The 26,217-nt window shown below is 41.2% G+C and overlaps 1 protein-coding gene across 1 annotated transcript in view; it reads left to right on the forward strand.

The window, feature by feature from the left end:
- The first annotated feature begins 293 nt into the window (after positions 1-293).
- The window catches only part of LOC118792480 (kelch-like protein 29), a 179,663-nt gene continuing 153,739 nt past the window's right edge, over positions 294-26,217 (forward strand). The window contains exons 1-2 of the mRNA XM_036550334.1: positions 294-556; positions 13,873-13,945. The gene's annotated coding sequence lies outside the window, so the exon portion shown is untranslated. The remainder of the gene's footprint in view (positions 557-13,872; positions 13,946-26,217) is intronic.

The raw sequence follows: 26,217 nt of genomic DNA on the forward strand, positions 1-26,217 counted from the left end.
GCATAAAAGATGGCAACATCCAAAAGATACACATGTAACAGCCCGCAAACTCGACCCGCGAGTTTCCTATCCGGCACCAGTTTGGGGTCCCGGCGACATTTGCAATTTGCCGCTTGCAAGGCCGTACACCTGCAGCAGGCAACGCTGTCGCTGACGTCTAGAGGCAGTTCCCGATTCTGGCAGACTGGGGGCGCTGTGGGGCTCTGTACGGAGCCGGCCGTAGAAAGGGGAGGAGCAGATCTGGAGTAAAGTAGCCGCGCGGTCTGTCTGACCAAGCAGTTGCTCGCATTTGAGTAACCGAGTCTGCCGAAACACCCGGGGATAAAGAGCCGCCCGGTGGCTTCTGACAACTCACGACCACTTCGCGGACAATTTATCACCGAATCCAGTGCATGCAGCGAGGCCACCTGAGACTACTGCGCGAGACAGAAATCACACTTTTAATGCAATGTAATGAAACAACAGCGTTTACTGGGGTAAGGGGAGCGTTCCAGTCTAAGCACCGAAGCAAAACAAGGACAAACAGCGGCGGCTCAATCTTGCTGCGACCAGGGAGGTAAGAGAGCAGTGCGACAGCACTGAATTGCAAACGGTGCATTGCCCTTTACATGTGCTTTGAGCGGCACGGAGTAGGCAGATTACGGACAGGCATGTCTCTCCCTGGAAATGACGTTTCTGCTCAAATGTGCATCCTTAGGTGTCTGTGTATGTTGGTACCTCTTGTTGAGCGGTGTAATCTGGCTACATGGGGTGTGTGGATGGCTTGTTGTGCGCAAGCGCCTCAGCTGAAATGTGGGAGAAAAAACTTCCTGCTTGCCATTGCATTGCTCCTTGTTGTCACTGTGACATTGTTCTTAGACAACCAGAACATGACGTTCAAAAACGGCTTTTCCTAATCCAAGCGACTCTCGTCAATATGTAGAATCGACGCCGTTTTTGGCTTGGTCTCCGCGCAGTGGTTGTGTAGGATTTCCTATAACGGCGATTGTCAGAGGAATGGGAATGGGGATATGAGTTCATAATGAACTATCTCCAGTCGTGACATACAGTGTTCATACAGTACAAAAGCATCCATCGCCATTAGCCCTCTATTATCTATTAAACCACCTTTTCGAGGGGGTTGCAGAAACCGTGGAATTGCCGTGCGACAGTTCTGCTGCCGATACGTCCATTTTTTTTAGGCGATTTCAGTAAAACAGACCCTCCTTGGTAGTTTCACATTGTTTGGTGTACTTGAAAAGTAGTGTGTAACTTAAGCACGCATTTGTTATCTTGCTTTGAAAGATGCTATCTTCTTTATACTTGTTTTTAAAATAACATCTCAGAGGCTCTGCCTAATAACATATGGTACCATGCAAAGCTTGTGTATGGCAATATATGTAGTGTTAGCGTAAGTTTTGTCACACGGGAGCAAAACGCAAGCAAACATCTTTCGACGCTACCTGCATTCCATGAGCAGACGCTCAAACTCACCTCCCGTTATATAGATCTTTTCATTTTCCATGCAACAGATTCCATGCAATGTTGCTGTATCCAATCAGTTAACAGATTCATGTCACATGACTGTTATGAAAACAACATTTAAAAATGTATATCCAGTTTGGTAATTTTTAGTATTTAAATTAGTGAAGTAAAATTTAATCTGTGATTTAAAAAACGCGGTAGTTCACATACACAAATGCTGAGATGAAATTCTAGGGTATATTTGGGGAATAGTCTTGGCTGAGAGAATAACTCCAAGACCATGTTTACATGGCTTATGATTATATCATGTAGCTGATTTACAAACCCTTATTTCAGTACGCTTTAACTTGTCATTAGAGGAGAAATACTCATAATTTTTTTACATGATCAGCGGTCTCTAAATGGAGAATGAAATTAAAGAAATTAAAGAAATGCGTCTTTGATGACCCAGCAACCGAGTCAGATATAGCTAATTACCTCTTTCACTTGCACTCAGAGCAAAGACAGTTTGAGCCTGTGTCCTTTGTGTGTCTGTCTTTAGCAGACTGGAAAGTTGTGGACAGGATTGCTTTTAGGTACAAGGAAGAAAACATTCCTATTTTAAGGCTGATAACTGTTATGGGAGGTGGAGGCATGCAGTCAACCAAACGCCACTCCAGCTATAAATAAAAATTATGAGAGGTGCAATCAGTCACCTAGCTAATGCCTGTTAGGCTCTCCCCTGAATCTGCTTACCTCAAACCTTGATAAATTGATGATAAATCAATTTCTAAAGATGTATGGAATACTTCATCTGCAGATGTCACCGCTTATCGTTTGGCATTATTGTAACTGGCAAGATCTTGCCCCTTTAATTTTGTTTGACATTTTTTTATAGATATATTTTGAAAAGCTGAACAATTTAAAATTAAATAAGAGCCATGCATTTTTTGGGAGGCGTAGACTGTAAGCTTAATCAGGATGTAGCACCTGCTCTTGCTAAAAAAAAGGGAAGCGTTGGATTCAGTAGATTCACGATAATTAAATGTTTCAGTGTGCAGAAGAGGCTTCAGTATACATGGTTTATTTTTTAAAAAGAGGATAACAAATCTCCTACATGCAATCTGTCGTGAATAACCTCGGAGGTGACTCAGCTGTCAATATTTGTTTTAAAATAAATGGAGGTGCAGTGTTTTCACTGGTCATTCAGTCTTATCATTGTGATTAATGTGCATGTGTAATGGGCAACAGCTATGACAACTGCGTAATGACCAAGCCTGGGAAGACGGATGACGTCACAAGCATTGAGCCTTGTGCAGGCTTCCTGCTGCCATTTTAAAAAGGTTCCTATTGATGTCCTGTATGAAAATAAAACTCAGGGGAAGTGTTTACTTGGACATGCCAAGCATTTATTTATCGTGCCCGTAATGGCCATTGATTTTGGGGTGTGCTTGGTACATTAGACAAAACACTTTTCTTGGGGGTTGGTTTCCAAAAGGCTTTATCGACTTATTTAAAGTCTCATTTTAAGATCAGATTTCATATGCAGGTTAGATAATTATGACAAGGATAGATTAGTGATCTTTTTTTCTTACAGAGAACAGGGAGCAATCCCCTGATCTGTTCTCCGTTCAGGGTATTTATAGCTGTGTGGCTCTGAACGTGCTTCCCACACAGGCAACCCCCTTTTTTGAATTTTTTGGTAAAGATCCATTCTGCTCTTCCCCAGGAGTCGCCTGAAGCCACAATGGACTCAATTAGTGAGTGAGATCACTGACGTAGTGCAGTACACAGTAAACCTGAACCTCCGCGTGTTTTCAGATTCCTCCTTTTGTCCTCTCTCCATCACCTCCCCTGCTAATTCAGAAAGTGACTCAGTCGAACCCCTTGACGTGGAAGTAATAGACCTTCGTATGTATTTATGGCGAGGCAGAAAATGTTAATTGCTTTGTACATGTCTGCTGGTTGTTTGTGTACAGGAGAACCTTGCCATTTGCAGGTTGTGATTCGTGGTTTGGAATATTTACGCCAGGCAGCGCTCCCTGTTAATGGCTTCGCCTATCTGTTCCTGGGCCGCAGAGCACTATGCCAGTCCACGCTTTCTGTCATATTATTTTCTCGTATTTCCCACGCTTATATCTTTATTACGTAAATACATGGATTAATCACTTGCTTATTGTATTATAGAGTCATTTTTATCCTGAAAATGTGGTCGTTTTGTGTTTGGATCAAACGCTATTGTGTCTAAGTTTTTATTGTTGGTACAGTACCGTATTCACCGATTTCCCCAGTTGTTCGGTTTCTCCAGAACCACTCAGAGCAATGGTCTCCTGTATTCTCTCAGAGGCCTGATTGTGCTAATTGTTAGACCACTCTACAAGTGAGTGTCATGTCACAGAATGGGACTGCTATCACAAGGAGCCATGTCTAATTTTAAGGAATGCTGGTAATGTGAACACAATGCAGGTCTAACTCTGATCCTCAGATCTTTTATGTATGGAGCGGGTGGAATTCCTCCATCTTGGATCATTTCAGTTCGTTCATTGCTAACATTTCTGTATGATATTGAATCATTTTACGATTTTTAATAATGTTTTATCGGATTGTAGAATAATTAGCTGTTTAATAAATTTGTTCAAATTATATATGTTATATATATAAGCAGCAGAGTCAAATATTTATCATCCCAAGATTTTGATTGGTTTTTACCTTAGAGTCTTTGTTACGTGTTTTTCTTTTTCAAATTAAAAAGCAAAAATAGTACTTGTAAATTTATTGTGTTTTCTGTCGATCCTTGAGCAATTCATCAGTGTGGGAATTCAGCAATTCAACAGTTACAGGGAAAATGGCAAAGCTTTACCTATCCCACTGAATGTAGCCTTAGCAACTAATCTGGCTAGTTTATCACGGTGGCTGGCTCGTCACACATGTGTTAGCACCCACGCTAGTTAAAAACCCTGGCTGATATGACAACTGTAGACTTTGTGGCACAGCCATGGGTAAATCTACATCAGAAGAGCTGTAATGTTCCCTCCTCTGCACGTCTCTACGTCACTTCTTTACATTTCTCATCTCTCTCTTCTCATCTCAGGACTATGACTGCTTACAGCTTCCCAGCTACATCACCTAGTAGGGAATAAAAAATGAAAATTAGAAAAATATGAAAATTAGAAATGAGGAAAAAAAAAATTAGAAGGCGTTTTGATGATGAAGCTGTTTTGCAGCATTGAAATTATGAAGGACAGCACAGACACACAGTGATCTTTGCTTTCTTGAGTCACATGCAAATGTGTTTCTTTTTTTTTTTTTTTATTAAATACATGTTTGTAGGTATGTCGTGTATGTAATGTGTGTGTGTTAGAATTGTTGCTTTTTGCAAGCTCTAATTTCTTGCCTCCCTCAACACCAAGAGGTAGTGGGTATACAACATGATTCCAATTCTTTTCTAATTTGAGATTTTAATATGTGTGCTTCTGGATAGATTTACGATTAAACTTAATAGAACAGTCAGGATGAGGATCCTTGATATTAAAAATAGCTGGGAAGGACTGCAGAAATGAATGTTAATTGTATGTTACATCTTAAAATTATGTACCAGTAATCATATTTCCTACTCCCACAATAACATAAATGCATTTTATGTATGTAATTTTTTATATAACTCAAAATATGTAATTCTGTAAAAGTGCTTTCCAGGGTGAAACACATGTACAGCATATATCACAACAGCTTAAAACAGATTATAACAATAAGAAGATGTGGGCATGAAAATAAATTACAAGGAATTGTGGTTAGACAGATTAAAATCGGTAAAAGCTAATAAAAATCAGAATGACAGGGAATTAAAAAAAAAAAAAGAAACACACAGTCGCATAAAGACACAGTGTAAAATGGGTTAAAGCTGCATTGGAAAGGGAAATTTTGAGGTGACTTGGGAGAGGGTTGGTGAAGAATAAGTCTGATTTCCCCCATGTTTGGGTGCAAAGTCAAGGGCACAGAGCCTGTCTGTGACTCTGCTGGACCTGAGTGAAGTGTGGGAGTTCTTGGTGACTGAGCAAACCCTATGTGGGGCCAGGGCCATGTATGGTCCTGAAAGGCAGCAACTGACTGTTACAAATACATGAGTGAAAATAGAAGAGGCTGCATATGGTGGAAAGAAAGGCAGCTTGGGTATGAATAAGAAATTCAGGAAATGTTATGCTTACAGCCAGCCACGGTGTTGAAATATTTGTAGGATTTTCTCTGTGCTGACTGTAGTACATTTGTGGGGAACCTCTTGCCAAAATATGTAGTCCCACGCAATGCTCGAGACCTGAACTGTGTAGGTTAGTGTCCATATTTTAAATATAAAGTAAATAATAAATATTTTTTCTTTGGAAGTTTAACTAAGACAGTATAGCAGCAACTGATGGTGTGCAGGAAGCGGTGAGCAGTTCTCCTGGTCACCAGAGGATTATGCTGGTGTGAAGTGCTGTTAGGTTGCAGTCAGGATTTGTCATTTCAGAAATCTTCACTTTAAACTGAAATGTATTAAAATGAAGACCAGGGCATGGGAAAAAGGTGAGCATATGGAAGCATACGAGCCATAACCATAACAATAACTTCTTGTTCTTTTCACACTCTGTACTCTTCTGAAACCCACTGGGTTGTTCTTATTTTTTTCCCATGGGTGGTTTGGATTGTGTATCCTACATTGTGTTTTTATTAAACAATAACAACACTGGGGAAAACTGAATTATAGATTTATGATTTCTTTTTTTGGCACCAATATACAGTTAATTGGAGAAATGTCTATATGCTTTGGTGGTTGATCCTTCCCAGTGATTTGATAGACAGACACATTACAGTACTGTAGCTGTTTTATAAATGGACTAAATTAATCTTTGGCAGTAATGTTGTTTTAGGGGTTTGTAGTTAAAACCAAAAAAAAAAAAAAACCTCCGGTTCTGGAGTTTGCCGTCTCTGACATATACTAGGAATAATAATTGCACAAATGCGAGAAATGCCTCTGCACTAAATTTTAAAGATTGCGTCTATGATGTCTGTCCAGTTTGCTGTCTGATGGAGATGCTTGAAGTAATAAGGAGCGTGCGCAAACAATTAGTCATACCAAAATACTCCTCCTACTGTGGAACAAGTAATTTTGTTCAATTAACCTTAATGTCACCGTAACATCGTGTCGGCTACAAAGAACCAGGGGAGACTCAGTGGGGTGCCGGCAAAAATGGTAACCCACCCCCAGGGAGGGAGGTACAGAAGGCAATCCTTCATAACAATTATTTAATCTCGTGGACAACACTTGTTTATTAATGTGCTAAGGTGCTTTCCTCGCTGTTATTAACCTCCATATCAGCAAGCTTCTCATGCTAAACCCCTGTAAGGACAGACCTCAAAGGCTTTGGCCTGCTTTTATTCTCTTCTGTGGTCTTCAGTGTTTTTTTTTTGGTGGTTCAGACGGTATTCTTTGGGCTTCGAGTCACCACCCCCATATGCTGTCAGTCATGCTTCAGTACAGTGTGCTAATAGTAGATTATCATACAAGGCACGACATCGCCCTAATTATTTGGGTCAAAATTGAATCGTTGAATCACTCTGCAAGAATAACAGCTAACTCCAGTACATAAAAGAGATTAAATTTAATGTACAAGAGGTGATTTATCATCTGCCGACAGAGACCTGCCTCGGAAGTTGGACCAGCTGTGTCTTACTCTCTTGCTGCATTCGCCGGCCAGCTTCTGACCTTTGAGTCTGTAAGATTGCACAGGGCATTTTTCCTCTTGTTTGCTTTCGATTCGCATAATGTAAATGTCAATGTAAATGCTGCTGTCGAGGTCGGTCCCATATGACTGTCTGTAAGTCAATGAGGATGTAATGTCCTGACAAATTCTTCACATACTCCTTTTAGAGCATCCAGATTATGTTTCAGATGAAGCCGCTTGTGTTTGTTGGAAATGCAGCAAAAAAAAAAAAAAAAATCTTGAGGATTGATGTGCCGAAGCTGATGGGACTTGCGTGGCACATCTTCTAAACAAAGTATCAGCCAGTTGTTTGCAGTTTTTCTGATTGATCAGTGTGTACATATACATGAGAGACGTGTACACACAGAGCCCTTTTCAGTATTACATTTGATTGTTGACGTTTTCACGCTTCTGTGTTAGGCTGGCTTCACTAGCGTGATCTGTCAAGACGCCTCCGTCTGGCAAGGGTCATAATGATAGATTTATTCTTCTGCTCCATACACTTGTAGTCTGTGCCATGTGTGATTGGTTATTGTCCTGTCAGTCACTCATGCCTCTAGGGAAAGGGAGAGAAAGGAAGAAACACAAATAAATCTAGCCGTTTTGATTGGACAGTAGCTCAAGAGTGTCATCCTATAGCAGGGAAGCAACATCATCATGACATAGTATCCCAGACTGAGAAGTGAGCGTCCTACACTAAAGCAATAAGTTACAATTTTTCTCTTTGTGATTTTTTTTCTAACTTGTCAATGCCTGATATACCAGAGCACATTGGATTAAGTTTTGGTCATCTGTCCAAATTTTTCATTCATTCATTCATTCATTCATTCATTCATTCATTCATCTGTTGTCTTCCCACCAATGAAGTCAAAGCTACCAGTAGATGTTTCCATTATTGTGAGTATAATGCTGTATACACTGCTTTTCATCGAAGGCATGGCTGACATACTGAATTCACCAATCAGAGAGGAGGAGCAGAGCTGTCCATTTTATAACATTTTTCTCTCTCATAAGCAGGCTATTTGTAAATGGCATTGTATTTGAATGCCTGTAAAAGGATAAAAAAAATCTGTTAGTAAGTTGACATTACATTTTCACACGGCATTATATTTGCATTGCATTTACACTAATGTCCTGTTGTGCTGCACCAGTATATCTGCATGATGGGCTATTCTTCTAACACCTCTCTGTGTGTACCCTACTCTTTAATGTGCAACTTTTTCAGGCTTTATTTTATACTGTAATTTTTTTGTAAATATGAATTATAAATCGATTAAATTATTTAATTTTTGTTCTAGTTATCCATAGTTTTTTATTTGTTCTGCAAATGCTGTGCATTGGTCTGTTTCAGTATGACTTGAAGAGTAATTGTTAGTATTAATGTGTAATGTTTTAATGTCTTGAATTTTTAAAAAAAAATTTTTTATTATTGTTTGTGTTGGATTTACAACCATCAATTCCTAATAAATTGTAAGTTTCCAAAGGCAATTGGTATTTGTTAAACAACAATAATAATAAAATTGTAAAATATTAACCAAATATAGGTATTAATAAAGTTACGGCAACAATTGTAATATTAACTAGTAATAGTAAAACGGTGCAGCCAGTATGTGCACTGTGTTTTTGCTTAGAAATGTAAACGTCTGCAGAATAAATGTGTTATCATGTATGAGCTGCTGGGGAAAAAAGGGAACAGTTATCTGGAAAGTCGCAGCAATAAACCGCGCCCTGACGGAACCCCCTACCAAAGTGAAATACAACCATTTCTCCTCATGAAGTCCAACATGCTGCTGTGGGCTTGAAAGCTGTGTAATTATCGATGGCTGCAGAGGGAAGCTGAAGGATTCAGTGGAAAGTGAATGCAAACCTTGGCTTACTGAGACTGTTTTAAAAGCACAGTGCACTTTAAAGATGGGAGTTATGCACAGGTGATGCATGCAGTGTTCACAACAGAGGCCTTACTGTGTTGGGCATTAACGTTTGCTACAGAATATGCTTTTACTGACTCCTCCACCCACCCACACACACACACACACACACACATACACACACACACACTTTCCTGTGGTAATCACACTGTGATAAGTGCTGATTTTGTGGCAGAATATATCCCATCGGTTTTGTAAGGCCCTGACTTGTTTTCTCTCGGCATAGATGGAAGACAGGGTTGTGTCTCTTTGTGAGGAACCTCAACCTTTTGTTACATCTTTCTGTTCAGAATTTTAATCTCCGCCCCCTTTTGTCCCCATCTGCATCTCTATTGGGTGGTTTACCTCATCAGCGCCATGTCACTCAGGCAGAGGTGTAGGGTGCTGGGCCACCCGGTGCCCACAGCTCACAGCATTTTCCTGCTACTACAGAAATTGGACAAGTTTCCAAAAAAGGGAAAAAAAATGTTATAATACTCTGAATAACCCTCCCAGCTACCTTTTCCTGACCTCCTCTGAGTGTAGTAAGTAGTAATAACACTATCAGAGGCAGTGAGGCAGAAGGGCCTGTCTATTATTGGTGTCTTAAAAGGCTCTGGGTCTATTTTGAAATGGCTATTTCTGTGGCTATTCTGTGAATATGGCTATTTTTGTGGCTGTTTGAGTAATTTCTTTCTCTGCAAATATTTTTTTCTAGCTGGGTTGTATGTAAGCCTCTCAGAAATCCGGTGAGGAAACGGTGAAAAACAAGTATATTTAATGTCGTCTTTGCTGTTGTTTCTGGCAAGTACAAAAGAGAAGGAATTTTCTAGATTTTTTGACATTCAGCAATTTTGTCAAATAAACTTGCATAGGAAAAGATACAGAAATTAACATATTGCAAAAATATTTGTCCCCAAAAGTATTTTTTATTCAAGAAAATAGAAAGACAGTCAATTAAATGTTGTAGTGTGAAAATGTCTAACCTTTTTGGAGCTTTTTCCTTTGAGTAATGAATTTATTTTTGTATATATTTTGATCCATGTTTTGTCCCTGTAAATCAATCTGAGTTCAATGGTCAGTCCAGTCAATAGAAAGTATTTTTTAAAACTAAATAAATGTAGCACTTGCTTGAATTTCCTTCTCCAAGAGCGAATACCCCATCTTGGACCATATAAGTCCAAGTTAAGCCAGCCAGCTATGATTATAAATGTTTTGTTTCTCTATAATTTGGGCCTAAATTGCTCTCTAGCTTTTGAGAGGCATTTTGATTAAGAAATGCCATTAAAATGGATGAGTTATGCCTTTAAGTCTGTATCTCGGTAAGATAATGCTTTTAATCAATTGATAATTTGGAGGGTGATTTATTACTAAAAATTGTGTTGGCACGTCAACAATAATGTGAACATGACACGACTAGCCTATCTCTCGGCAGCGCACACAGTGTCCTCCCGAGGAATGTGAACAAAGGCCTTCCTTACAGCTTTCGGTTTTTCTGCTGAATTTGTTCGATGGATATTTGAAATGGTAAAAGCGGACAGAAAATGAGTTTGTAAAACATGACTAAATCCATAAGCCATGTTGATTCGTCTCGGCCAGTGCCTGGCGTACTGAAGTGCTGATGATGTGATACTGAGATATCCTTACACACAGCACCTCAGACCGTTTAGTTCGTATAATCAGTCCTTTTATCTGAACATTTTCACTGTCTGCCCAGACCCTTAGCTATACAGTATTACAGTATATTAGGCGTGTGTGTGTATATTGATACTATCTTTTTGTATGCTTTGTTTATTGACATTAGTTTTGATTAAGGAGCATAGGTTTTATTTTTGGTTTTATTTGGCACGGGGGGGTTGGCTTAAATTTTTTTTTTTTTTTTTTGTTTTAGGTCCTCATTTTAGTTTTGTTTCAATGAAACGTCAATGGACTTTTATATTATTATATGAAATATTCTTTTCATTGCTTAATTTTTTCCACAGCCAAGCAAAGTGTTGCTCATAGGCATGTTTTCAGTGGCCAACTGAATAGAATTTTGGGATTACTCTTTCAGCATTATGCTGCTCAGATGCTTTCAAATTTTAGGGCAGTAATATTTCCTCCTATTTTCACATGCATTGTTGCAAGAAGTTTCAACAATTTGAAACGCTTAAAAAAATGCCCAGATTGGACTCAGAAAATTACACACAAGACCTGTGAAAATTGCCCTTTATTTTCTCAGCATATTCTAAAGGTCAAAGGATCGGTGGACTATTGGGATGCGCTTTCTAATGAGCGTAAAGAAAAAGCTGGCCTACACTGGGCTTGGAATTTGGATTTTGAAGCAAAAGATTACTTTGTTCTGAGACAATGGTTCCGAGCTGTGGGTCGGGAACCAATTGGTCCGGTCATGGGAGGGACTGAGGTAGGGTGTGTGTTGTGAGATGGATGTTGTGGGTTGTGAGACGCATGCAAAATTCACGTTTTGCCCCCTTCCATAGACAATCGCACTAATCAAACGTAACACTACAGAGGCTATTGGACATGCCCCTGCTCTGACATACTTTAATTAGCCCCTCGTTAAGTGGGTCGTGAGAGCGGCGTTTGGGAGCTCCGCGTTCTGAGACGTTTGGGAGTAGGAATGGAGGAATGGTGAATTCCAGCTGCCTCGGACAGCGAAACAAACCGGGATCGCGGCCCCGGCGTTAGCAGGAAGGCTGAAGCCGTGACCAGGCGTTGCGTCAGTCAAGTGGCAAAGAGATGCATCTGAAGTCGCCCTCTGTCACTGTGTGAGTGTGCCTGTGTGCGATTTACCAGTGAGAGAGAGGGAGGTGGCAAGAAGAGACATGGCGTCATTAAAGGGGTCATTAGGAGAAGAAATGTAATGCATCATCGCTGCAAATTTGCATTTAAATGCACTGGGCAAACAAAATGGTTGCCAGAAAATAATGTTGCCTTGTAAGCCTTGCAAAAGAAAGAGGGGGGGGATAACTGCTATCGAAAAATAAAAGATATTTAAGCCGCAAAGAATTTCAGTTTTGGACCCCGTAACAGCGGTTGCCTCTGTCGGATAATTTCTCATGCAACTGATACAACTTAAATAATGCAAAATTTATTCAGAATTCAAAATTCATGCAGAATAAGTAGTGCCAGATTGATTGAGGAATTATTGCCGTTGTGAATGGGTATATTTAATTTGTAGTAAAGTTGTGCATTTGTGACAGGGTGCTCTATTTGTAGTGAGGTGTTTTGTTTCCAGATTGTGTAGCTGTCCAAAAAAATTGAAATTAGTGTATGTACCTGTGGGCATGTGAGTTTTTGTGTTGCCTGTGTCTGAGAGTGTTTGTGTATGCGTATATTTGTGTGTAAGCATATGTCATTGTAAGTGTGTGCATGCATGATCGTGTATGTGTGTGTGCATATGCGTGTGGGTATGCATGTATATGTGTGTTGCATGTAAGAATGCATGTTGTGCACGGGTGCATGTGCGAGTGTCTGTGAGTGTGTGTACACGCGCATGTGTGTACGTGAATATGCATATAAGTATGCATGTGTGTGTGTGTGTGCATGCGCGTGTGTGTTTGTGTGTATGTGTGTGCACGTGGGTGCATGTGTGTGTCCGTGAGTGTGTGTGTGTGCATGTGTGAGTGCAAGTGCGTGTGTGTGGGTGCATGTGTGTGTCCGTAAGTGATTGTATTTGTGTTTGTGTGTGTGTGTGTGTGTGTGTGTGTGTTTGTGTGAACGGAAGGAGTGCTTTGTGCTCTGTGTCACAGTCAGAATTGCAATAACAGCTCTCGCATGCAGAGTGATTTTGGCAGACATATGGGACTCATGCATAATCCCCACAGTTTCCTTTTCCTTTTGAAAGTATGTGTTGAAACAGTTTAATAAGCGTGTCCATTGAGTAAATTCACAACACAAACATAACAGCACAATTATTTGTATAATGCAGTTAATTAAGATGTACAGAGAATATATTCATTTGAATTTTGTTTACTGTGAGGTGTATAACCTTTAATATTTACCTGACATTGTATTGTTTGAATATGAATATATGATTTGCAATGGTAATGAATATAATGTTCTCTTATGTGTTATGCGTTTTTATTTGTTGGTTTTTTTAAACCATAGTTTTTTAAAACTGTCTCATGACTGCCTTCCTCATGTGTCGATTGTGACGATATCCAGTTCGGTTCCAGTCCACTTCCCATTTTCTTATTCCACTGCCAGCTCTTCTTTGGTTCTGCCCGGTCAATTCCAATTCCATTGATTGTTATAGTTCTGTCTGGATGTCAATTTTAATCCCAAGTACACATTTTATTTCCCCTCTGTTTCATCTGAAAACGGCAGGCTGGCGTTGGTATTCGCTATCGTGTTTCAAGCCTCCAACTCGCGCCTTCTTAGCTGACCTCCACTTTTCCCCTTGCAAAGGACAGAGGTGTTCTTTATTGTGTTCTTTAATGGACATTTGTAATATCGGAGTTACACCACCAGAGATGGAGAGCAGTTTATTACAGCTGTTTATTGAAAGGTTGAATGTCCATTACAAGAAATGGGTTTGACAGAATTCATTCCAGGGCTGCATTAGCTTATGAATGACTCCCGCAGAACTCTGTGCTTCTGGGGTTATAAAACCCAACATACACAGTTTATTGTTAAAGTCTTGATTTCTTCCAAGACTATAACCTCGGGTTAACCCTCGTGAGATAAATTGAAGGCACAGGTAATTACGTTTTCCTGAGGACGTCAATATGCGCTTCTGTTCCGCGTCTGTTTTCTGATGTGGCTGTTTTCCGATTGAACAGGAGCGGCCGGTCACGGGGAAAAAGACCTCACTTCTCTGTGATGTGCATCACTGTCTGTCAAGGACGTCGTACGGTAAGTTCAGTACTGTATTTTTCCCAATACAGGGTTACGGTATTGGTGGAAAGTGCTACGTGATGATTCTAAATTGAATGTCTAAATACATTTACTGTTTTATCTTTGGGTAAAACCATCTCATAATTCTTGGATGGTTAAAGCAGGTTTTCTTTGCACATCCTATTTGCACATTGCAAATCCTACAAAATATTCAAGTTATCATCTATGCACAGATTGACTCTATGAATGCTAATACTATAACTCTTGAGTGAAATATCACACTGCAAGGTAGTTCTTGTTTTGCACCCACCAGAGGTTTTTGAAAAGGGGTAATGGTGCTTGCAAGATACAGAATACCAACAACATACCACGTTCTGGCATGCCTACGTACATGCATACACTATAATGGCCCTTTACTTCAACCCACTAAATGTAGTATTTACTTATTCACATACGCTTTCCCTGTTTTGAATCACCTTGAATCTGTTTCTCAAGGCAGGCAAAGGAAGAGAATATTTTTCTGTTTGAGGAACAGTGCTCTTTGTCTGGATTTGGACAAAGACTGTGTTGCTGTCGATAAGCGAGCTGCGGGTTTTATCCATTAAAGAGATTGGACTACAGGAATGAGGAAGACTTGCAATGCGTACATAGTCTACCTGTGCTGCTCTCAATTCTGCCTTTGATTGGACTAGAATTAAATTCAATTTTTCACTTCAATTGAATTGTCAGGGCAACATTCCAAAAAAGCTGGAGTGAGGAACAATAGTATGTTTGCAAAGGTGTCGGTAAAGCAGCTGGGAATCTAGTGAAATTCTTCAGTCAGAAGAATGTGAGCCAAGTCAGGTGATTGCATGTTCCTTAATATTTATTTTTTTTTTTCTGTGAAATTGCAAGGCAAAGTTAAATATTCTGAATTTTGTATCTCTCGTGAAGTTGGAAAGGAGGCCGTCTTCAATGGACTGCATGGTTTTGGGGTGTGTTTTGAAGTTCCGAAAGAGACGGCCAGATTTGCCAAAGCCCAAAAAACCCAACATGATACTGAAGATGGCCTCAGAATGCGGTGTGGCCTCTTTATCCACCACCTGCGTGTGATTTGCCACTGAATATGTGGATGAAGACATCTGGAGCAGGAGGGTAAAGGAGCCGCGACCCCCCAGGGGTGATGTCACAGCAGGGGTCATCATATGACACGGCACCCGAGCTATTGAGTGTAATAACTGTGAACTAGCAGCGCTGCGTGATACTTATCGCGCCGTGCAGTATGGACTGACTGTGGTGAGTTTGGTGTGAACTTCTCAAACCAAAAAAAAAAGAGTACCAGTTTATTATCATAACACTTAAGGATATTGGTATTTTTGTGTACTTGCTGACAAAGCGTGTCAGGATATAAGCTTGTGAGGGCAGGGAGAACGGTGAGGTATTAATGTTTGTTACTGCAGTTGTGTGTAAGACAATTATGCAGAAGGTCTTTGAAAGTGTGTGTGTATGTGTGTGTGGGTGGGTGTGGGTGGGTGGGGGGGGGGGGGGGGGGGGGGTCAGAAAGTGTCCATGCATACTAGTATTCATGGGAATTTGGGGCGTTGTGAATCCTCAGATAGGCAGACCAATCATGTGTAATTGCACTCACTGATGATATCCAATAATAATGCTTTGCCATGGAAAGCAATTTTATTTGATTGGTTCAAATGAGTCAGTGACTGACAGCATATAGTAGCTACACTCACAGTGGGGTTCATCAGTCCACATTCTCTTATTACTACCTGATTGATGGTAACTTCTAACAGTGTTTAACCTCATTGGGCGATACTTTCTATCAGTGTTCAAGATGGCAAATAGAATGGGTGATGATTATTGTACTTCTCATGCGCTCTTTCAGTAGACTGATTTGTAATTTGTGCTCCCAAAGTATGTGTTAGCGCCATGCTTCAGGGCTGAGAGAGAGGGGAAAAAAAGTAGCTTCTAAAAATAAATCCTGTCTCTATATCTGGAGCCGACTGAAAATTCAAATTGTGAATTGGGTAGCGGTTCCACGTTGTTCCGGAGGCATTGGCTGGCGGTTGAGCGGGGCCCTCTGTTCTCCGGTTTAAACGGACGTGCGGAAGAGAGAATAGCAGCGATATGAGAGCGCGCGCACCCCCCCCCCCCCATACCCCCCCGCTGTCGCATGCCAGGGACGAGGACGAGGTCCACATTCGGCCAGCTGAGGTGCAAGTGATGATTCGCTCGTTGGTTTCCCTTTACCTTTTACTCTGAATAAAAAGGGATACAGGTCACCACCACTGTTACGCTCCCACCCCCTTTCAACGCCACGCGCTCTGAAAGTGCAACTCCTCTTATGTTTTGCTGTCCTGAAGGCAGCAGTGCTAATCGCTGATTAACCAGTGTGTGCTGCAGTGGATACGTCCGATTCCACCACAACTGTGAGGTAACTCCCCGTGAGAATGTAGTGAATCTCAGTCTTAAAAATTAGCATTTTTTTTGTTTTGTTTTTAATTTGGTGCAAATGTTCAACAAGGATGTGACGCTGCTTTTAGTTCTTCGAATGCAAGGGCTGGAAAATGTCCTCTCAGCAGACATGGTAGCGGTCATGTTGACACGTTCAGCATAATCACCATGTGAATCTTAGCCACGTCTTTTTAAAGGATTTTAAAATGATCTGCAGCGAAAGTAGCACGGCCTAAAACAGGAATACAATTCAAGGTAATGTTTGCCCTGGAACTACTTTTGTGTTACATGCTTGCTGTGCAGTATTCATGCTGTCACATTTTGAACCTGACTGCAAATAGCTTTTTCAATTCCTGCTCTGTAAATGCATGGCTGGTGTTTCAGAGCTACTGTTAACTCTGAGGCTGCATTGAGACTGTGCAGGAATAGTTATTTGGATCTAGCAGAAGGAGTGTGTTCTAATAAGAAGAGAAAATTGCAGCGATAATGTTGGCCAAGCAAAAAAAAAAAAAAACGAAAAAAATAGAACGTTTGTAACAAAAACATGCAGGCATTTTTCTCTTATTATATGCACAGTTTAATGGGTTTTATGGCACACTTGAGAACATTTAAAAAACTCGACATTTCCCTCTGCGGGATTTCAGATTGTGGCCTTGTGATTGCAAAAATGGCGTCTTATCATCTGCGCCGCCGAAGAGACTACACTGGCATGTATCCAGAGCTAAAGACTGTTTAGGAATGGATATTGAAGTATGTACTGCAAATAAATTACAGCTGACAACCAAACAGACCAGTGATGAATGAAATGAGGGCCAAGCATACACTTACCCACGACTGCAGAATCATATACAGTTATGCATTTAATTGAGACTGGGGTCCCTGGAAATCTCATTTCAGCTGCCATCTGAATCCTGTGCATTCAGAGCCAGTTTTGTACATTTGAACACGTTTACATTTTATTAATTTTACGTAATCAAGTTGGTGTAAGTAAGTAGTCGCCTCACTTGGATATACCCAAGCTACCCAAATGGATGATTTTCACTTACGTCAGTCTTTAAAAATCTTCTTGTGGAATGTAACTCAGTTTGATGTAAAGTGTGATATGTGGGACCATTGGGATATGCTCTATATAAATAGCGAAAGAAAAGTCCAATGGGGCTCGAACTCCTTCTTGGCATCATGGCTATTGCTATTTGCAGCTACTGTATATTAATACCTTTATTTCCTACATTTTGTGTAGGAAATAAAAGTTCCTATCTGTTCCTATTTAACAAACGCAACTCAGTTTCATCATAGGTTATCCTGTCCTGGAGTAAATAACCAGAGTGCAAGAGAACTGAGCACCGTCTTTATAACGGAATCGGGAGTGATTGGTGATCCGCTGTAAGTATCCCGTATTCAAATCACTGCTAATCGCTTGAATTGGGAGTAAATAGACGGCCGATTGCAGTGCTCCTCCACTCCTTCCCCTGTCACCCGGGGAGACAAGAGGCAATCGCCCTGTCAGTCTCATGTCCCGGTGCTGCCGGGCACGTGATTAGATTAAGTAAACAAAGCTGATTTCGTTTTTTTATCTTACTCTAATCGCGCTCCCTCTGGTGTGATTTGCAGATGCAATATTTTGTTTTAGATGTTATCTCCCGTTACAGTGGCGCTGCTGTTCTCTAACGTCACGCTAGCGATAACGAGATGCTGCGGCAGTTTCTCTCTTTCCTTCTTCCTCGCTCTCTCTCGGTCACTCTCTCTCCCTCTCCCTCTCCCTCTTGCGTGTGTGTGTGTGTATGTGTGTGTGTGTAGAAACTTTTTCCCTATGACTTTTGTGAAATTATGATGAAATAAATGGCCTTTAAAAGTGTCTGTTTTTCCCTCTCCCCCTTTGTCAATTCAGTTTAATTCAATATGCTTTGCTGATACAAAATATTTTCTAAATACATTTGGGCAAACTACAAAAAAGATACTAGTAACAACTACTGTACTACTGTGTTACTACATTTTAAACAGTGAACATATGCCCATTAAACAGTGTTATTGTTGTACTGTAAAGACAAAACTACAGTCATTGGTTCTATACATTTTATGAATAAAATACATGCTTCTAATCATTTATTTGTTATTAGTGCCGGGTTATTTTCTTTCCCTCGGGCTCTACCAGGCTGACATTTACTCTGCTGCTAGTCGGGTTGTTTTCCATGAAACTGAAATCATTCCTGATTTAAGAGAATTTATTAAAATATCTGCTTATTTTTTAATATTTTTCACAATTTTGACACAAGTGTATGCGTAGTTCCCCTGTCTCGTAGTCTCCACATAATTAGTCTTCTTGGCGACCATTAATTTTAGTCCCAGCCTTTTTCAGCTTCTAGGGTGTGGTCACTGAGCCTGTACTTGTTCAGAATTGGTGTCTGCTTTCCTTCTCAGTGAAGAGATACTCTGCCAGTGTGTATTCCCCGTTTAGTGCCTGATAACATGTTTATCTGGGGAATTGGCTTCTATGTTCCAGTATTCCAGAATGGAGGTTTTAATTTATTTTATAATTTGGTTTACTGTAATTGGTAGCTGAAAAGCAGTGCTTCCCTGAAACTGGCTTCTGTTTCTCTTATTGTTCAGAGTAATTCATAATGTATAAAAATTCATAATTAATTCATAATGAATATATCATAATGTGTATATATATATTATACACCATTTTGTGCAGTTTTTTTTTAATGTGCATGTTACTTAACCTTGCTTTTGTACTTTTTTTTACATCATTAGTCACCCATCGAAATCAGCAGAACCCATATCTGTTATATTCAGGATGCATGAATTACATTAAGGCAGACTTATGGTGGACATGTTTATTCAGTGGTCATATGGGACAGAAGGCTGTTTGTTACACCATTCATTTTATTTCATTTATTGTCTGCAGGAAATTCTTTGTATAGCTCTCACCAGGAAGATATTGCAAGCACAAAGTAATGTCTACATGCCTCCATGATGGGGAGTAACAGAAAATTGGTGGGATCCTGTCAACCACATTCTGAGCACATTGTAATCGTCGATCTCGCCACATTTTGGCCACATTCTTAGCACATTCTACTCAACAGCCCAATCATACTCTGAGCAACTCATCTAACCACTTCATAATCAAGTCCTGAGCCTGCATTCTAATTACATTGTGATGACATTTTAACCGCATTCTAGAAAACCCATCCAGCCACATTCTGAGCACATTCTAACCACATCCACAAAGCAATACCATTTCTGTTTACCCCCCCCCCCCCCCCCCCCTAAAAAACAACCTCAAAGGAGGTGTGATTAGAGTGTGGTTTTATTGGGAGGTGTCCCGCGCTTGGCCGCCGCGTGCTGGCTGCGAAACATGTCGTCCCGGCTGTGGTTTTTGAAATTGGTTGTGTTGTCGCCGTGGTGAAATTCAAAGAAAAATCAGCTGTAAAATGACAGAAGTCTCCGGAGGACCATGAGGCACACGGTGAATAAGCACGGCTGTGGGGGATGAGTAAACCCATGTGGATTCCTGTTAGTTGACATGGCGACAGCAAAAGGAAGTGGGACAGTGGTGAACCAAGCTGAGAAAACAATGGATTGAAAAGTTGGCTTGATCAGATCAGTGCTCAGCAAACAGAGTTTGTGTGGGGGGGTTAAAACCTGGCAGGTGGAAAACACTTAAGAAACTAAATCCAATTTTCCCCAGTGTGCCACCTGTGAGTCAGTGCGACATAAAAGATGCTGACGTGATGCGTCAGACGACCCACACTGCCGTCTTCGTCACATCTAACAAACAAAAAAAAGAGGAACAAATTTGCTGCTTCGATGCCAGTATGCTGGAGAACATAGTCTGATTGCATCATGGCAGAAACAGATGCAGTGAGTCTCATTCGACTGCGTACTGGCAAAAAAAAAAAAAAAAAAAGAGCTACAGCTCACTGTCTCACATAATGCATTCTCGTCCAGCCATTTACAGTTAATATTTCCATCTGCCCCTTGAAAAATACTGCTGCCAGTCAAATCGGCCTCAAATTGGTTTCAGCGTGCTATTTCCCGGGTAGTGGAATTCATGTATAGCTGAGGAACTGCTCCGACCCTCTATTGAAACCAATGCAAAACTAAATCCCAATCAGTGTTCGTGACACTAGTCGTCTGGAGGGGTAAGTTAAGAGGATTTTCAGATAGATCTAAAAGGAAAAGCTGATTTCGTCCAACATTTGATGGAATGTTTTGTTCAGTTCAGTCATAGTGAAAACATTATACTGATGAGTGTTCATTACGAAAGAGGCATGAGTGTATATAATACTGAAACTAGGCACTTAAACCAACAAGCTATAAGTGATGTAAAAATGTAATGGTCTTTCTTTAAAGTGCACTTTTTTTCCTTTAAATTTCTTTTCTGATACTTTGTGTTTTATCATTGTCTGAGTTGAGCTGGTCTTATCAAAAGAATTCTGCAGTGTTATTTTTTCTATAATTATGGTGAATTCCCCCTGCGGCTTTAAAATCATTCAATGCAATCATATAGTTTGTAAATTCATTATATTATCATTTCTTTTACACACCATTGGTGAGCGGTAATGCACAGCACAGCAAATATCTCCAAACCGTATGCATGGGGACAGTCCCTGCCTTATTATGCAATCACAGATGGGAAGCAGTTTTATATTATTGCGATTCTTGCACGACTAACACGCCACCATTTGCTGTAGGTGCAAAAATAGGAGCACAGTAGCCTTGTAGCTGCCGTCCAGAAGCCAAGGGAGGTAAATGTAATTTAGGGACGTGGAATGTCCGGATCAGAGGAAGACAGTTCTGAGGGGGCACCTCTTCACCCTGTCGTGCATTCCCTGTTAAAAACACAGCACCTGCAGCACCACTAAAGGCCTGAGATTTAATGAATGGCCACATGTGCGGGGCAGATGTTGAAAAAAAGCCGGGGTTTATATGGGAGGGGGAAATCTGGTTCAACCTTGGGACAGTGGAAGGTGCATTTCTCAGTGGTGTGGGATTTCACTCAGCAGAGCACACCAACAGGTTTTTACTGCCCTGCTGTGGACGCCGCAGCGAATAAACAGCCCACTGTCCGCTTTAACCCCTTCATGGGTCACCTCAGTACTCATCTCGGTGAGAAAGTAATATTTAATCAGTTAATTTTTTTTAATTTATTCAATTTATTTATAATGCTGCTTGAGATGGTAAGACATGCCCTACTTGAATCATGTGATGATAGCTTTGTAAGTCACTCTGAATATGAATGTCTGTCAAATAATGAATACTATCATTTCCGATTGCTCAAAAAATTCAGAGGACCTGTTTCCAGTCACCTGTTTCCAGTCTCTCCGTGGAGAAAAGGGCTTGTTCTAGACTGGATGCTTTTAACTTCCATGATAATTCAGTAACCCCCCAATACCACATGTTTAAAATTATCATAGAAGTTCATTGATCTGTTTTGCTGGGGTTAGGTGGGCAGTGTTATGTGCAGTATTATAGGGCTTGGAACCAGACGGTTGTTGCTTTGAGTCCTACTGGCACTGCTCTACTGCCTTGAACCTTGCTTTGTTAAATATGCAGGTGTGCGGGAAATGGAAGGTATGGAAAAATTAAATTAAAATTGTATTTTACCCTGGAGAGGGGCGCCCATTTTAATGGCCATCCATTTTAATGTATGGTTCAGAAATGACAGCAAACTGTTGGGGTCTTGATGTAAGCTGCTTCGAGGTGTTGAGAGGAGAATGAGGACTAAGCTTCACCCTGCAGTGTGAGACAGGAGCCTAATATGGCAGGCTGTGACTCAGATGTGCGAGCTGAGTCACAGGTGTGGTCTTGCCTGGTCTCTCCTGTTGCGTGGAGAGGGCTGCACTGCAAGGCAAAGCAAGCCCCGTATGTTGTACAAGGAGCAAACTGCTCTTTAATTCATTAATTCAAACAAGTAATTTTTTTAAACACAAAATTATGGTTTTCTGCTTCCTTTTTCCTTTGATTAGAATTCACCTCTAAGGTCTGTGATGGAAGCAACGTCAGGCACGCAAACAACAAATTATCATTAGCAGAAGCGGTATCAGTGTCGTTATTGATTCACCCTTGTGCGGACGGGCTTGCCTGGCTCACGGCGTTGTAACATTAGCTGTTTGCACAGCTGTAGAGAATTTGTCCGCGGCGCTCAGGTTAAGCACCACGCTGAAGGATGAAATGCCGGTGAAGCACCTGGGCTGCAAAGCTCCTGGTCCCGGGCCCAGCTTGGTAACCCCTGCACCACACTGCCCCCCCCCCCCCCCCCCCCCCCGGGTTGTAAGCAGTGCAGTCAGGAGCGTGCGGGAGTTAGCGAGACTGGGAAGGTAATGAACACGTCAGACTCTGAGTGCTCCTGAAAGCCAGTCGCTTCTATAGCTGCGGCACAGCAGGTGGACCGTGTTTGCCTCTCCGCTCTCCGTGCCTGCGGAGCAACGAAGCGCCGCTTCGGCTTCTCTCCTCAATGGGAAGTTTGTGCGCTCGCACGGACGCGGTTGCAAATAGCATACATTTTTTTATCATTTTTAACGTGAAAAACCCCCCGGTTTCAACTTACAGCAGCCGGTGAGACAAGATATGAAGGACTGTCATCGCCCCACATCATAGCGTCCCCTCACACCTTGAGCAGCTGAGAGAAACTCTGCGCAGGTACCGCAGCCATTAAAGAAGACGTTAGATGAAAAGTGAGGAGAGCACATGACAGTGAGAAAGGAATGTGGATGTAAATGGCTTCAGACTACTACTGAGATTTTAAAAAAAAAAGGAAGAAAGAAAAAGAGAAGAAGTGTCAAAGAGCTGACTCCAGTCCAGGTTTGCCCTGCCGTGGCGGATCAGACGCATGGAACAGTAATGGGACGGTGACATTACCAGGCAGGGGCCCCTGAAGTGCCAGAGATGCTCTAATCATGCAAGGTCTCTGCTGCTCCTGTCACTGTGACCCTGTCAGAGGGAGCGCGAGTCAAACGTGAGGGTGGCAGAGGAAGCGTCATTCCCATCAGCTCCGAGTGGCAGTGCCAAAAAAACATTGTTTTTCTTTTCCGCAGGAGGCTGGGGCTGGGTGGTGCTGGCAGGGAGAAAAATATCACCGAAGATAAGATTTATGTAAGATTTTGACACAGGTTTTGCAGTGTTGGAGCACATGGTAACACGACAGAATCCGAATGACTTTGTTTGCGTGTCATTGTCTTGCAACCAGATGAAGCCCACCAGCTGTATTCTGCCTTTCATTGGCTGGATGACGGTCCTAGGTGGGAGGGGCCCATGTTCCATCACTGATGTGAACAAGGCATATGGCTTCACGTCTGCGAGAGGAACATCTACACTATGTTTTTACATTTATTTTAATGTGATATAAATACTCCAAGAACAGAAAACATCATAAAAAACCAGGTGAGCTCTGCACTGTCAAGCACCCTGTAACAGCACGATGGCAAAGAGCACATTACCAAGTAAAAGTTACTTGTTTGATTGATAGATATAAATAGTGACACATGAAGTGGTTCTGGAAAGTTTATTATCTCCGTGTTGCTCTCAAGGTACATCAAGCCTTTTCAAAGCTAAATATCCACGATACGCCTTTTAACATCCCGGTGCTAAGTCATGGGGCTTACGTTAGACCGTCTTTTCCATGATATGTCTGAGTCTCAAGAAGCAGAAGGGTCACGTGACAGTCTCGGCTGTTACATGTTGAAAGGGAAATGAACCACTCCCCATACGCATTGTGTCTTATTGGAGGAAAGTGTCAATTAGTACATGTCAATTATTTTATTCACAACAGCAAAATATATTCAAATCCAAATAAAAACTGTTTACATTCAAATTCACCTGGAGGGACAGAAATTGAGAGTGTTGTTTTTTTTTTTTTAATAAATAATATGATAAAAATAACTCTACTGCCATTTGTTGATGTGCATTATTATCATGGCCTTTTCCTGGCTGCTGTCTTAGTTTTTATTTTTGTAGCGCACCATGCTATGTTGTTTATGATCTTGCTCTGTTTTTCCCCCCTTATATTTTACGTGTACTTCCCAATGTCCTGCAGCGCATCCTGGCTCACGCCGCAGACCGTAAATTCAGAATCGAATGCGGAGAGAAACGAAGCGTTTAATATCGCTCTCAGTGTCGGGCTATCCGATAGCTGTCATTTAAATTAATTCCCTTCGCTAATTCTGCTGCCGCTCCGGCGCAGAAGTAGGTCAGGCGCATTGTTTGAGCAGGTTGCACGTGTGAAATTGACCGCCGCTCGCTCCGTTTGAGAGCCGGCGGGTGCCGCGCACTTCGCGTCCTCTGCTTTAGCGCGATAAAAACATGTGTCGGTCGGAACCTCTCCTTTCAGAACAGTATTTATGTCCTGCGTGAGCAGTCAAGAGGACAAAGGGCTCGGGGGGGAGCGATTCGTGTTTAAGAGGCTTTTTTTGGGAGGGAAGGCTGGGCCCCAGTCTGTTCGGACTTTTCCATGGTTCAGGTTTAATGGCGCATGAGAGGACTCTGTGCAGCCTGCTAATATATAAAATCGTGCACGTTCATGATAGGCCCCGCGGAACAGCGGTGCAATTGTACAGCAGCTGGAAAGCCCATCAGCTAAAGCTGTTTTACAGGTCGACACCCTGGCAGAAACCATTAAGGACTTTATTTTTCTTGGTATGTTAGCAATGTCTCACAAGAGAGATGTAGCCCAGAACTACACTGTATCAAAATTTAAAACCCATCTACCAATAACAAATTAAGCTATGGGTCTATAATGTGCGACTGGGAGGTGGACTGTTTTCTCAGAGCCCTAATCTCTCTTGGTTTTTGGGGTTATTCATTTCAGATGAATTCCAAAAACCATCCAACAAAAATTCCCATTGCTTACCACGGATACAAATTCCTCTTTTTAAAGGCCATATGTTGCTGTGTTTTTTGGAAAATCTTGCCACATGGAGAGAAACACAGAAAGCTAGAATGTTGAGGCTGTCAATCTCATGCATGTGAGAGTGTTTTCCACAGCCTCTGTGTAGTGTAGTATAATGGTTGTTATAGTTTGCCCGATTAATCCTGTACAAGACTGGTCAGTAAATCCAAAGTTACAGCTGCAAAGGCCAACTTGAAGGGTCTAGGACAGTGTATATTTCTCCATTTCAATCATTTCCTCAACAAAAATGAACAATATTCATAATGTAACTTGTTTCTCAGGGCTATTTGCCTACTGTGCCTGTTGGTTTAATTAGATCTTGTCCCTTTTGTTTCAGATACCATCTGGACTGCATGTTTTCATGGCACTTTAAATCCTGTTCTGATCTGAACACCATTCTAGTCGGATTTAGAAACCTTGTAATATAAATTTCAGGGATCGGGTTTGGAAAACAAAGCTCTCTCAGTCTTTACTTTTCAAGTAAAACAGATTTGTAGATAAATGTAATTTATTTTGTGGAAATTAAGCCATCAACATTGGCCTACACACTTTATGCTAATAGTACTGTTTCCTGTCATTCATACAATACTGTATGTAATCATACCTTGATGAATTGTGCAATAGAGAACAAAAATATGTCAAATATTAGGGCTGAAACTGAACTGAGTATGATATGTGTAATGTATTCCCCACCAAAAGAAATATGTGTTTTGTGTCTCATCTATTGACTTTGATGATACTGAGATGCTTTGGTCTCTTACTGGGTTCAGGTACTTCTCATGAGGGATTCTTTGACAACCCCCTCTGGTAGAGTTCCTTCTGCTTCTTAAAATTTGATGCTTGTTCTGTCAACTGCTTTCTTGAGCTGGAGCTACAAATGTTCTAATGGAATGAGTGTTGGAGATTGGCTGGTCCAAAACAGTAGTCTTCCCCCTCCCTTCCTGCTGGAATGAAC

This window comes from Megalops cyprinoides, chromosome 17 (genome assembly GCF_013368585.1).
Source record: "Megalops cyprinoides isolate fMegCyp1 chromosome 17, fMegCyp1.pri, whole genome shotgun sequence".
Classification (NCBI taxonomy): Eukaryota; Metazoa; Chordata; class Actinopteri; order Elopiformes; family Megalopidae; genus Megalops; species Megalops cyprinoides.